This window comes from Podarcis cretensis (genome assembly GCF_951804945.1).
Source record: "Podarcis cretensis genome assembly, chromosome: 11".
In the NCBI taxonomy this organism is placed as follows: domain Eukaryota; kingdom Metazoa; phylum Chordata; class Lepidosauria; order Squamata; family Lacertidae; genus Podarcis; species Podarcis cretensis.
Window position 1 is genome coordinate 32,034,260 of NC_137180.1, and position 15,342 is coordinate 32,049,601.

The window sequence follows — 15,342 nt, forward strand, 5'->3', positions numbered from 1 at the left end:
TGAGTAATAAATATGAAATATAAATGATTCTGCCATTTAAGATTACTAACTGATCATTTCTGATGAGGCTTTCAAATGAAAAGATGATTTAATGCCGAATACAGTCTTCTTGATGTTACCCTCTTTTAAGTCATTAACATCTATTATCTACAAATTTAGAAGTCTCTAAGTAAGCTCCATAGACCTTAAAGCTTCAAAAGAAATTAAAAAATTTAAATTGCCATAATTATGGGGCCAATAACCCTTTCCTGAGAGAAACCCCCAAGGAAGGAAGTAAAGGGGATGAAATACTCATGTCATTTCATTTGCTAAGATAATTCTCTAATTGCTCTGTGAGATGATTATAGTTGGATGGGGCCATCCTCTGCTGTGAAGTAGGCCACGGATATAATGTCGTGCCACAATGCACCCAAAGAAACGGAGGACTTTAAAGCTGGAGACTGCCCATTCCTCCAAGCCAGAGAAAGAGCAGAGATGTTGGGCTAGAAAGGGCCCTGGTGGCCATTTCCTCCAGCTTCCTAACATGGAAACCTGCATATCTTGACCAAACAGCCCACAAGATCCAAATTTAGTAGAAGTGGAACAGACAACCTGCCATGACTAAAGAGAAACTTGGTGAGAAAATAAATTGGAAAGGCAAATAATATGATTGGGAGAAAGTGCCTTATCCCTCCCAAATTTCAATGCAAAGCAGCATATATCCAGTTTCCTCAAGAGAAAAATGACTGAGTCTCTAAGGCCACTTGATTTTGCCTGAGACAATGAATGAAGCCCAGTCTTACTGGTTTTAGCAGCCAATACACAAGGGCCACCACAAAGTAGACTTGAATGTGTGCTGGATTGTGGCCCAGTATTTTAAAACCATACGATTTCCTGTAATTTATTAGAAAAACAAGGTTATCTGTTTCCATAACTGATCTAGTAAGTCTGTCTCAGAAATTTTACTGTATTGGTTAAAAGCCATTTTCTGATCCTTTTAATTGACAGAAAATTTAGCCCTCTATTCTACCAATTTCCCTAATATATGCTCATTTTGCTAGAACAACCAGTGCCCCCCAATAACAATTTTCAACTACAGCTCTTTTAATATGTGTCTATAGATAAGCAATTATATCCTTTAGGCTACAATTCTAAACACACTCAGTAATAAACCCCATAGGACACTGAAGGGTTTACTTCTGAGAAATTATTAATAAAATTGCTATTTGATAGTGAATTAATATAATGCAGGATCTTTAAATTTTTCCTTTAAGCTGCAATCCTATATTTACTTACCTGGGAGTAAGCCCTATTAAAGTCTGTGGGAATAGGCCTATATTGAACTATACTGTAATAAAGTTTGGTTTATTTTTTAAAGTTTTTGCTATATCCTTTCTGTCTGAGCTGGATATAAGAAAATTATTTGGCCATAATCCAGTGCAGAACCAAGTGACACTAGTTCATTGTTCAATGGCAATCATAATGTTTAAATTAAACCCACTAAAATTTTTAATATATTGAATTTTAAAACAATTTTTAATAAAATTCAGCTGAATAAAGGCATGCAGTGCAATTGTGTATATGTCTACTCAAAATCTAGCACCACAGACTTTTGAGGTCCCTGCTACCAGGTAAACTGCAGCAGATTATATAACATGTTCATGTGATGTTCTGTTTTTAGGCCAGGACTGTAACACAAATTTTTGCAATGTAACATAATCGTTTAAGTAATTTGATTTCTTGGCCTCTATGTTTAATATCATTACACTTAGGTTTTTCATCATAGTAATATAGAAATCCAAGTTTCTTATTAAATTTTGTGGTGCTCACTTTAAACCAAAGGGGTATGTTATTTTTTAAAAATATTTATTAAAATGGGAAAATCTTGTATTTTATCAGAAATGTCATAAACTGCTGTAGGTCAGCCCTTTGATGTTAATGTTGTTCCTTCTTTTTATTCAAAATTATGTGAATGCTTTTGTTCTAAAACAGTAATTCTGAGGTAGAAAAACCAGAACTATCATATTACTATATCCAACTTATATGGTATTTTTCAATAAATAAATAACGCACATAGCTTTATTACAGTCCATAGACCCAAAATAAACAGTACATCAATAGTATATATAAATCCCAGAATCTACACAGTAGCCCTGCTCTCTTTGGTTAGATTAGTTGTTGTTGTTTTAAAAAAATGATTTACATGGTACATTGCAATATTTGGGTAATACGAACAGGACAGTAGCATACGTTTTCTACTTAGTGCTTCTGCTTTGTTTAAAAACATAAAATGAAAATGTTCTGTATGTTGAAACAGTGCCAGTTCCCATCGCTAACTTGGTCCATAAAAGTAGCAGGGGTGGAGGGGAGCGAAATTCTTTATCTAAACTGTAACTGTATCTGCTAAATATTTGCTAACTGCCCTAAAACTGAAGTGCGGGGGGGGGGGGGGGGGGCAGGAATCCCAAAGGCAAAGTAACAATGAATACAAACAATACTGGTCAGCTGCATTTGTTGCATGTTGTTTGAATGAAAACTAATTTATCACTTCTGAAATAAAAAGCTGTTTATTCCTGTGTTCCACTGTCTCTAAAAAATCTTTACAATGTATCCGCTGAAGGGAAAAAAGTGAGAAACTGTACCGCTATTAGCATATGAATAGTTGACACATGAAATTGGTTGTACAATAACAGAAGGACATTTGCTGTTGGTGTGTGCACATAGACAAAGCAGCCATTTTGGGGGGGGAAATGGTGTTGGGGTTAACTCTTTGCCTGTCTGTCTGGTTTCACACTATTGCTTTGATAAGGATAGCCTTGGAGAAGGCATCAAAACACTGGGAATATGTGTGTGTGTGTGTGTGTGTGTGTGTGTATCTTTCTATCTACACATACAAATACACACACAGCTTAAGTAAAAAAACAAGACGAAAAGGCAAACTGCTGCATTATTTCTCCACATATAAGGGGGGGGGGGAGGAAATGTGAGAAAAGAGAAGAGAAAGCTCTATATAACTGCATCTGTGCATTTGCATTTCTGTACCTCCCAACTCCCAAGTGTGGAGAGGAGGGCAAAGTCAGCTCATGTGGAGAGTGTCCAGGAATGAAACATTGCCCTGCCTGCACACACTTTTTATTTCATGACAACAACATTGTGGTCCTTGGGTCAGATGTGTGAAACTATTTCTCAAAGAAGCTGCATACATAATTGAGGCCCGATGACGGGTTCTCAGCGAAAGTTGCCAGGCTACATTCATTTAAAAAGCAGAGCCATTTGTTATCAAATTTAAATTAACTCTCTTCACACTGAAGCTGAAAGCAGCCTTTTTTTTATTAAAAGAAAACCTGGAGAGAGACTGTGAGCAGTAAATAATTCTCCCCCACGACCAGCACCCCTCTTCCAATAACAGGTGATGCCCTTAATTGGACTTTAAAAACAACAATCTAAGAATATTGATTTCTGGTAGCATGATTCTGATGTCACTTGGAGACAGTTCATCACATTTAAATTCCAATCTAATTTAACCAGGTAAAACAGGATTAAGAACTTAGCCTTCACAAAGTATAAATATCTCAAGGTGCTGTGATTGTCTCTGAATTAAACGTGTTAGCTGTATATTATTCCACATAAAGAGAGTGTGAAAGAGAACATTCACAAAGGCTAGGATGCTAACAGAGCGATTCTAATATGATGCTCAGGTTGATGAGATTTCATGACAGAGGAATCTGCCACTTCTTCAGCCCTCCTGACTTACTCCAGCCACAGAAGGTAGCAATGGAAGTCTTTGTCTAGCTCCCACCCCCTTCCAGTGACACCGATGGGGTAGGGATGGCTGCTGTAGCTCTAAGACCAGTGTGGCTCATCACCATTTTCAGGACCATATCAAAGGAGCTTTGGATCCTATGGAACCAAGGCTCCCCACAACACATCCCTAGAGCACCACTTTCCACCCCAACACCCACTGAGTACCATGAGCAGTACAGTGATGATGATGGATCCTTTCAGGGGAGAGCCCTTTGCTGGGCCTCCTTTTCCACCTGTGGACCACTAGGGAGAGCGAGCTTCACAGCACCCAGCAGCCCCTCAGCTGCCCTCCTTGGGAGCTTAGGGTTGTTCTCTTAGGCTGCTTACATACCTAGAGGTAAGTTTATTGAACTCAATGAGACTTACTTCTAAGTAGACATGTATAGGATTGCACAGCCAGTTGCTCCTCTCTTCAAATGAGGAGGGTGATTTCTGCCCGTTCTTCCAGCATCTGAAACACTCCTACACCATTTCCAAGCACCACCAATGTCGCAAGAAGGACATAAAATGGCTTAGGGGTGGGGGGGTTAAGGAAGTCCTGTCCTCTTCTGTGACTGTGAAGTCTGTTGCATTCACCAAATGATTTTTTTCCACTGTGTATCAATATAACTGGGCTACTTTTATTCATTTTAGAAAAAGGAACCTCATGCACAGCAATCTGTGGTTTTAACCTTGGAGAATTCTTTTATATTATTTGTCTTTGTTTACATAGATGCCCATATTGAACTTACCTGTTATACAAAAGTAGTAGATTCTTGATGTTAAGTTGTGTTCATTCTAATAAATTCTAGGATATGTCTTTTGAACCATAGCCTGAGGCTGTAGTCTTATACATCTTATACACTGCTATCTGGAAGTACATCCTGATGGGCTTTTTCTTCTGAATGGGCATGCATAGGATTGTGGTTTAGAACACTGGATGTAGACATAGGTAAGAAATTGCATGCCATGGCACATGTGTCAGCATAGGTAAGGACGGAAAAGTTTTGAATATTTCAACAATTGATTATTATTACAGAATATAAAAGGTTTAAAAGAATCAAGAGATGCATAGAACCATAATATCACGTGTTCACACTTACTCATAAGTATGCAAATATGCATGTGGCATCAACTAAGCTCAAATTCAGTCCCAGGATGCAAGCATTCAAATGTGCTGCAAAAGCAGACTCTGATATTTATATGCACCCAACAACTGTGAACAGGGTCTTAACTTTGCCAATGCTACAAAATGGGTACAGTACATTTTCAATGATAGAGTGCCAGCATGGGTTAGCTGTCTTTGTCACATGGGTCCTTGGGAGACAGTAAACTCACTGAGCTATTCCTGAAGAAAGAGCTGAAAGATTAGGATCAGCACCCAAGAGAAAAAGGCTCGCGAGAAGGGGCTTAAGGCGGCAAGTCATTTCCACAACAGAGATCTGAACCCATCTACTCAGACTTCAGTCATCAGTGTCAGATCTGAAAACTGTCACATATGCAAAGCCCATACATACATACATATGCACTCTGAAAGTATTCCTTGTCCATGCTTCTTTAGTGTTCCATTTAACTAAATCAAAATCTATGAGTAATTGACCACTCAGCCCTAAACACCTCAAACATAGCTATAGGTCCCGCTGAGTTCCACTGGGTTTTACCTCCCAATGCTACCTGGAGTTCATTAAAAATATTTTTTCTAAATTGCTGATTATGCAATAAAATGGTCAGATAAGTTACATGGTGCTCTAGAGACATAGATATTAAAATTCTTAACAGTGTTATGTGTGTGTTTTTTGTGTATCCTTACCTGAAGAACGGGACGCGGGTGGCGCTGTGGGTTAAACCACAGAGCCTAGGACTTGCCGATCAGAAGGTCGGCAACAAGGTGAGCTCCTGTTGCTCGGTCCCTGCTCCTGCCAACCTAGCAGTTTGAAAGCATGTCAAAGTGCAAGTAGATAAATAGGTACCGCTCTGGTGGGAAGGTAAATGGCGTTTCCGTGCGCTGCTCTGGTTCGCCAGATACGGCTTAGTCATGCTGGCCACATGACCCGGAAGCTGTACACTGGCTTCCTTGGCCAATAAAGCGAGATGAGCGCCACAACCCCAGTCGGCCATGAATGGACCTAATGGTCAGGGGTCCTTTACCTGAAGAAAGTTATACATGTTCCTTCACAAAAGATAAGCACAATCTTGGGAAAAACTAGTCACTACTCAGACTGGAAGCAACGGAATGATAATGAACATTTCTATGGATTTCAACTGCCTGTCCTGATGGATATCAACAGGGAAGTCCATGCTTTACATGCAGAAGGTTACTGGTTCCAGTGCTATTTTTCTAGAAAGAGAGGTGCTGGAACTCACCATGAACGCCTCCCTTGTTCTCCTCTAATGGCAATTGGGCCCACCTGAGAGGTGCCAGAACTGAGTTCCAGTGAGTTCCGGCTAAAATCCCCCTGCCTGGTTCCACCCTTGGTGTCTCCTGGTAGGGCTGGAGAAAGATTTCTGCCTGAATCTCTGGAGAGCCACTGCCACTTAGTGTTGGACTAGTGTTCGAATGGACCTACATAGGGTCAAAATGGAAGTGACATTAAACAGGAGGCTGGCTGTTTAATGTGGCTTTCATTTACTAAATTGTCACTCTAAGGGCAAAACCCGGATTGGGACTATTGCATGGGGAGAGATTAATGCAAACCTTTGCCCCTACCACAGTTTTGATTTGAGAAACTACTGCTTTATATGTTTAGAACTGTGTTCTAATGAGAAAGCTCTATGATCTTTATTTACAGCTTTATTCATATAAATCAAATATGTAGCATCTCCTATATTTTAGTATGCACTCCTTCTTCATATTTAGATGAAGCTTTATCAGAAACAAATGAAACCTGTTATAAAAGTTGACACAATCAAGAGTGACCTAAATTTTGCATTTTGTGTCATCTTTGTTTCAAAAAAGGCCACATAATTTTAATTCAAGGTAGCTAAATTACAAACACATTTCCTTCAACTGGAGTTACTTGTAAGCCATTTATTTAGGACTGCTATGAGATGTTGGCCATAAGAATCCTTTTTCTTGCCTTTGGTAATAACAAGAGGAGAGGCAATCCACTGGGAAGTTCTCACAAGGATGCCCTATGGAAATGAAGGGGGCTTGTATCCCATTCATTTCATTGGGTCTCGTACAGGAGAACTTCCCAGTGGACTGCATCCATAGAAAAAAGGTTAATTGCCACTTTCAATTTACACTGTGCTTGGCACCTAGATTCCAGATCTATTAATTCGCTTAGCAAGATCTGAACTTGACTGACCTAATGGACCATACATGCTCTCTCAACTTGCATTATTAAATATTGTTTAATAATTATATATACTGACTTTGATCTCATTGGAGTACATCTCACCATTTTCAGTCTGTTTGCAGGTGTACACCTTAATAAGTGAAATAATATATGCAAAGATTAGTTTTAATTAAAATATATATCAAATATAAGCAAGAACAATGCAATTATACACACGCACATCAAATGCACATCCTCTCACCACTGCATATTAGTTTAAACCCACAGCCATTTGCTTATTTAAAGCTCTTAGCAGCTAACAATACTACAAGCCTAGCAAATCCTACCAGGCACTCTTTCAGAATCTTTATTTACTAGTGGAAGTAATGTACCTTACTTGTGTATCCATGACAACAGTGTAACATGCCAGAGCAATACTAGAGTTTTCCTTGCAACTGCAATATGAGATTAAAAGTAAGAGGCTAAATCTTATTAAATAGCAGAAGCTTTTCAAAAGATAAAACATAAAGTTTATGGGAGCATATGATAGTTGTTCATCATAATATATTTGTGCCATTTTCTTTCTTCTGTTAGGTCTGGCCCATTGATCGTAAACAGCACTGAATAGTGTGTGCAATGCATGCCGGCAAAGATACAATTTAGCAATTCCTACCTTAGATTTTTGCAGCAGGAAAAGGTAGTTTCACAAAGTTAAAGGTGAATTGTTAACAATACAGGTTTGAAAGAGTATTAACTGGGATCATTCTGCAGTTTGTTGTTGTTGTTGTAAGGCTTTCTCCAGGCCAAAGTTTATTTCATTATCATACCAAATACTTTGATTAAAAGTTGTTTTTGAGCCAATGGATTAATCCATATTTTTGCCTTGCTCTATTTATAAATTCTTTTGTGCTGTCTACAAATTTGTCTTGGCTGTGTTACTGATATTAAGTGATATACATACAACTTGAGTTCACCATATGAAGGTATATGTGGCAGAATGCGTTTAAATGAAATAGAAAATTAGAATTTGAATGAGCTTGCTGAAAAAACTTTTAAAGTAGAATACAAGAAGGGAAGGCGGGAGGAAGCAAGGAAAATAAGGTTTTGAAGACTATTAGAATGAACCAGAGTTTTCTTTTAATGTTTCTTCTATTATTATGTTGAATCTTTTGTATGTTTTTGTTTTTTTATGTTTTTTGATATTGTTTGTATTTCTGATGTTTGTTGTTTGTTGTTTCGAAGTTTGTTATATTTTGTGAAACTTAATAAATATCATTAAAAAAAAATAAAAAAAATAGAAAATTAATTATGAACGAAGTCTCAAGATTTAGTAACATGGCTTTAGAAAATTTAATTATTTTCACTACATTACTCTAAAGCAGGAATAAACAGCATGAGGCCCTCCAGATATTTCTGGACTATCATTCCAATCCTTCTTGGCCATTGGAAATGTTGGTGGATTTGATGGGAGCTGGAGTCAAATCTAGAGGGCACCATGTTGACTACCTTTGAAGGTGACCCGGAAACTGCAATTAATCCAGAATGCAGCAGCTAGACTGGTGACTGGGAGTGGCCGCCGGGACCACATCACACCGGTCCTGAGAGATCTGCATTGGCTCCCAGTACGTTTCCGAGCACAATTCAAAGTGTTGGTGCTGACCTTTAAAGCCCTAAAAAGCCTCGGTCCTGTATACCTGAAGAAGCGTCTCCACCCCCGTCGTTCAGCCAGGACACTGAGATCCAGCACCGAGGGCCTTCTGGCGGTTCCCTCATTGCGAGAAGTGAGGTTACAGGGAAAGCATGTTCTCCATAACAGAGAGCACGTGTTGCGGTTGGGGATACAAGCCACCCTCTTGTTGCTGGGCATATTTGGATAAACCCAAGCCATAAGTGGTTAAAATTGGGTTGCTGGGGAGTTTTGATTGTTGCCAATTTGGAGGAGGGGTCAGAGTCTTTAAATACAGGACGCCCAATGCTGGGCGTCCTCTTGGCTGTTTTGCACTGGATCACCCGCCCACCCTCCCTTTAACAGGGGGGGTTTCTTGATCGCTTGACCTTGCTATGCCTGTCATGGGGTCGTCTGCATTGGTGCAGGGGCCTGGTAGGAATTTTGCCATCTGGCTGATTGGCTGGTGCCATTTGGTTTTTGTCTACTGCTTAGCAAATCGTCACAACTTGTAAGGTTGGCGGTTAGGCATTGGTTATAATTGGTTGGTGGAGGGGTAAGTGCCTACCCCTACAATGGTGGTGCGGAAAGGCAATTCCGTTAAACGAATCCAGAGGCTTGCCATTCTTTTCGTCCTTGTCCCTGGCATCGGACTTGGGCCGTGCAAGCCCCACAGGAACATGAGGGTGAGAAGTGAGGGACTGATGTCCAGCTTCATTTTCTCACCCAATACTTGTTTCCCACGCTGTCTTCCGCTGGAATACGGAAGTCAGTTCTGTCCCTGGGGCAAGGACAGATAGTCATAATCAATGCCTAAGCAACCACTCACATTTTTGTATTGGAATAAAGTTGTGGCCAAAATTATGCCAAAAACCTTAAACAAAAATTGATGCGTGATGTGTGAATTTTTTGGGGGTGGCATTGTGGGACTCAACACGCAACCAGAGGGCCTTCTCAGTAGTGGCACCTGCCCTGTGGAACGCCCTCCCTTCAGATGTGAAGGAAATAAGCAGCTATCTTCTCTTTAAAAGACATCTGAAGGCAGCCCTGTTTAGGGAAGTTTTTAATATTTGATGCCGTATTGTTTTTAACACTTGATTGGAAGCCACCCAGAATGGCTGGGGAAACTCAGCCAAATGGGCGGGGTATAAATAAATTATTATTATTATTATTATTATTATTATTATTATTATTATTAACAGTCGGGGCGCTTCCCAGCCAAAGGAATGCACACGGCAGATAGTTAAGTATTTATTTTCAAACAGTTGCTTGTACAGCTCTGGATACCTACGTACATCAATCTAATGGCTTGGCAGCTATTCCCAAGTCTGCATCCTATGGAGCAGTTGCAGCAACAGGTGACTGTTCCCCTGCCAGCAGTTTATATACCTTCCCCTGATGGGCTGTGTGCATGCAGCCAGAGACTGTGCCTGTGCAGAAACTTCCTTCCTCCTTTTCAATTCCATCCAGGTTCTGGGGGACAGTGGTGCAAGAGAGGGTGGCACTTCACCTGCCTGACCTGCTTCTTCTGATGCATCCTGTGCTCCACCCTCCAGCTCTGAAGCTTCCCCTGCCTCTGATTCTTGACTTCTGGCTGCTGCAGATCCCCACAAACCACTGCCCCACTTCAGACTCCAACCCCACTTCCCCCGGTGCACACTCATCAGCGTCCTGCTGACACTACCTCTGCTGTAAACAACTCTTATTTCCACACCGGTAGATTATAATTTTTTGGTGATATGTCTTGAAGCTAATACCTCAGCCCAATTCACTGTAGACAGGATGCTTCCAATAGCTAGCGCTGAAAATTTAGAATGGTCAATTAGGTGCCATATTCTCTTGCCCTTCTAGAAACAGCTATGGCTTATATGTCTGCAACCATGCTTTATACCACTGGTGGCCAAATTTGGCCTTCTAGCTGTTTTGGGACTACAATTCCCATCATCCCTGACCACTGGTCCTGTTAGCTAGGGATGATGGGAATTGTAGTCCAAAACATATGGTGGGCCAAGTTTGGCCACCACTGCTTTATACTAACCAGGGTCCCTACTGTAACCAGATTTGGAAACCAGTGTTCTGTGACTTGCTCCTGAAGTCTTAATGATAGTTAGACTTCAGTATCATTATGTCAGAATCAGATATTTAAGTTACAGTGGATGGTCTGGGGCAAATTTGTGGGAGTTCTTTCCCATATAAATGTATGGTGCACTTAGACTCCTTTGACATCAGAGAGCGAATTCCTATAATTCTGTTTCTCTAGCCACCATTAATGTATAACCTTCCATTTCCAGATTTGGGGGTTTGTTTGTTTTTTTAAAAAAGTGTTCATTCTTCACAGCAACTCAATTGTAAAATTGTTAATTAAAGTCAGAGCTAAATAAGTACAGAGAATGTACGAAACGGCTTAGTCTTATTTCAAGTCATTAAAATGAGAAATTACTGTACCAAATATTTTGAGAAAGGAGAAAGAGAAAAACACAGCGTCAAGATAGTGTGTGTCTGTGTGTGTGTGTGTACTTGTGTGTGTGATTACTCTCAGTTTTATGCAGTATTGGAGCTGCTACCTCCCCACTAGTATCTGTATGGGTCATTGAGGGGGAATTAGACTCCCATACAGCCACTGTTCCCCTGCTTGTAGGCACTGAAAGCAAGCACAGTGAGGTCAGAAAAAGGCAGGGGTGTTTTTCTCTGTGTCACATCATTCTGGATTCTTTAGTCATTAGCTTACCGCAGTTTTGTTCCTAGGGTTAAAAGTTAAAGCAGAAACTTGGGACATCTCATTGCATCACATGTACATATTCAGACAGTAAAAAGTTAGACTTCTGCTCTCATTCTCAGCTTAAGAAGGTAGTCTTACTCCAGTCCCTCATTTCGGATGCCTCACTTTTCTTGCAAAGCTAGCAGTAAATCTGCTTCCACATTCACAAAGTCAGCTCCAAAGTTGGTTCTTAAGTCAGCTTGCAGAAACACACATCTGAGGAGATGGCATATAGCTCTGTCTGAAGGGAGAAATTTTTAAGCATTTTAAACAATGGAGCTCCACTTCTGGCACTTTGAATTATGTATTTATTGAAATATTTGCACCATGCTTTTCTGTTCACATATGGGACCTCTATGGCAACTCACAATCAGCACTTAACAGAATAGCAGTAAGAGAGCAGTTAGTGAAATAATGCAGAGATGCAGAACAGCAGATGAAACACATCAACTGGCAAAAAAAAAAAAAGTTTTTAAAAAGTAAGAAATAACTTAACTATAACACATAACAAAACATTCCAGAACAGGAGAAACATCTCACTTAATTTATTGTTTTGGTATGGATAGTGTGTGAATGAGCAAATGAATAGATAACATGCTCTTTGACTTTAATACATCTTTGTGTCATATTATCATTAGAACAGAAATTAATATTCCCCATGGTACTCTCCTGCTTATAAACATGATATGGATTGTTGTATGCATTTAATTCTCCTTGCTTTCAGGACCAGCCCTACCATTAGACAGAGGGAGGCAGCTGCCTCAGACGGGAACAGTGGGTGGTGTTAGAGGGCAGAGTTGTGTGTGGCATATGTGCCCTGCCCTAAGCTAGTCATTGATCTCAAGTACACTGCCCTATTTACAATGTTGAATAAGATTCAGCTATTTGTCCAGTTGGCTTTTGTACATGAAATGGGGAGAAGTGCCATCTTTTTATTATTATTATTATTTTGCCCTAGGTGGTAGAATGTATTGGGCCAGCCCTGCATTCTTTTATTTATTTAAATTGCTCTGTGTAAATAAATACAACAATATACTCTACCTAGGATCCCTGGAGCAGGCCTGGCTGTGGCAACAGCAGAGATGACAAAAAAGGCACTCTTTAGAAATTCAGAAACTGGAGCAGTTTGGAAACTTTTCATTATTTCTACTGAAGAACATTTGTTTATTGATGTTGCTGCTCTGTCACTTTCTAAACTTTCAATCAGAACTACCAGCTCAAAAAAACCTCCACATTATATTTTATTTAACGGATGGCTTATCTTAATTATAATGGTTATCAAACCATGAACCAGGGATCTCTTGTGCTTTGTGGTATACTTGGCTAAGTAGAAGCTTCACACTTTTCTCCTTATTTTCAGCTTATATTAGGGGCTTAAATTACAATATAATTTTTGTATGTTGCGTAATGCTTCATACTGGTTGGGAATTTTTTTTTATAACAAAGATAAGGTAATCCAATCAACTAAAAGACACTCATATTCAATGCATTGCTTCTCCAACATCTTTAGATAGATGCACATTTGTTTTCATGTCGTCTAATCTATCATATATGTCACAACTCTGCAGTGAAAACTGGCCACACTCTCTAGATGCAGCAAGGGCAAGAGTGTTGAAATACATACGTGTTGTCCACCCATACATATGTTGTCCAAAGATGGATAATAATAAGTGGAGAGACAATACAGGTTTCCTTCCAAACTATATATATATATATATATATATAATCATTTGAAGGGGAACTGAAACCTAGAGGAGCCCAGTTTAAGAATTACAATTTTATGGTGCCTTTTTTTAAAAAGTCTCTTTAAGACTGAAACATCATTGAAGATTCATTCTCAATTATAACACATATTTTACTAGAGTTATTTTCCCCAACATAAAACAGAGTGAACTTTATAACACACATACACACATAGCCAGCTCAATACATTTAGCTCCCTGAGACAAACCACAAGATAGGGATGGACAGATCCATCAGTTTCATTTTGTCTCATTTTTTGAAATATTAAGTTAACTTCACCACATTTCCACATCACTTTGTGATGTTTTTTTTAAGTCCTCAGGAAAAAATCACCAGCATTTCTGTGCACATTTCTCTTCATATACACTTTCCAGCTAGTCATAATGCATTTGTATATGTACGGTAATTTCCATGAATTTGTGCATTTTTATGCAAACTTTCCCAGTGACACAGAATGGAGACCTGTAACACAGAATATGGAGAAGTGTAAATTTCAAAGGAAAGCTATGTTTTGGTTCACACATTATTTGGTTTTGCATGAGGAACGGCCTTCAAAACTAGGTTAACCACATAGTATTTATTTGCGGTGGGGCAGAGATCCTGGTTGGACATGTAAAGGGCTCATAAAAATCCTAAACTTTTACGAGAATAAACGTTTAGGGAGGAATTGATATTACCATGGTTGTGAAGCAAAGGGGAAAGGGAAACACTGACAAATTAAACGAGAATGAAATAATATGGACATGATAAGTTGGTTAAACTAATTTTATTGACTGACAAGGTTGAAAAATAAAATAAAATGTAAATTTAAAGATACACTGCTAGATAAAAGGACAAGTTGACTACTTTTATTTATTTCATTTATGCATCACTATCCATAAAATACCGTAACTGAATAACACCTCTGACCTTCATGAGTGTTGGCCACATTGTGCACACAAACAACTTCAAATGTGATGGCATATTTGTATTTGACTAAATTTCCAAACGACGAATAAACTTGCACAGATTTTGTCTTAGTTTGCTCAGTATTCAAAAGGTTGCCATCTTTGATACTAGTGTTGAGTTGATAGTTTACTTGCTATTCAATGTAGTACGTAGCTTTATCAGAAAGATCAGTGGAGTTCTTCACACCTACCTGAAAAAAATAAATAGAACAGATATTGGATTTGTTTTGTTTTGTTTTCTTCAATATATAAAGTAGGTAAGCAGAACCAAAGATAACACCTTGTGCATGGATCATATCTTAGACCTACGTGAAAAAGAATTGTATGTTTCATGGACATTTGTCTTAAACAAAAGGTTAAATTCTAACTACTTTTTTTTTTTAACAGATGGAGCTTCTTCAGGTCTGCAGAAGTTTGACTCTACCGAATGGAACAACATTTTCTGCTGCTGGGGCTAGATTTTGGATCAAGTATATTGGGATTAAACAACAAGCAAACCAGTGTTTGCGTGGATTTAGATATTCATTGGGAAAGCAAACAAATAAATCTGGATGGCAGTCAAAACAAAATATGCTTTAATCCAGGAACTTGCATGTGTAGTACTGTGTGAAAATATCTGTCTTCACCTTCCTGACAAGCAGATGGCCCAGGGCGAGATCGGGCACCAGCATCAGTGGCCTACTTAAGAGGGGGAGAGAATATTGCATTGAGTCTCCCATAAGCCTCTCCCCCTCAAAAAAAAAAAAAAAGAAAGAAAGTTGGTGCTTTCAAAGTATATGGGTCCAACCATCTCCCCATTCAAAGTGTTGGTGCTGACCTTTAAAGCCCTAAATGGCCTCATCCCAGTATACCTGAAGAAGCATCTCCATTCCCATCGTTCAGTCCAGACACTGAGGTCCAGCTCCAAGGGCCTTCTGGCGGTTCCCTCCCTGCGATAAGTGAGGTTACAGGGAACCAGGCAGAGGGCCTTCTCGGTAGTGGCGCCCGCCCTCCCATCAGATGTCAAGGAAATAAACAATTACCTAACTTTTAGAAGACATCTGAAGGCAGCCCTGTTTAGGGAAGTTTTTAATGTTTTATGTTTTATTACTGCTTTATTAATAATAATAATATTCTGTTGGCAGCCGCCCAGCCAGACGGGTGGGGTATAATTTTTTTATATTATTATTATTATTATTATTATTATTA

The 15,342-nt window shown here is 39.2% G+C and overlaps 1 long non-coding RNA gene across 2 annotated transcripts in view; it reads left to right on the forward strand.

The window, feature by feature from the left end:
- The window catches only part of LOC307226850, a 122,901-nt gene extending 108,268 nt beyond the window's left edge, over positions 1-14,633 (forward strand). Inside the window, exons 4-5 of one of the 2 annotated variants that reach the window (XR_013843583.1) lie at positions 4,596-4,714; positions 14,542-14,633. This is a non-coding gene — a long non-coding RNA (uncharacterized lncRNA). The remainder of the gene's footprint in view (positions 1-4,595; positions 4,715-14,541) is intronic. The other variant, XR_013843584.1, reaches the window with a different exon arrangement.
- The last annotated feature ends 709 nt before the right edge of the window (positions 14,634-15,342 follow it).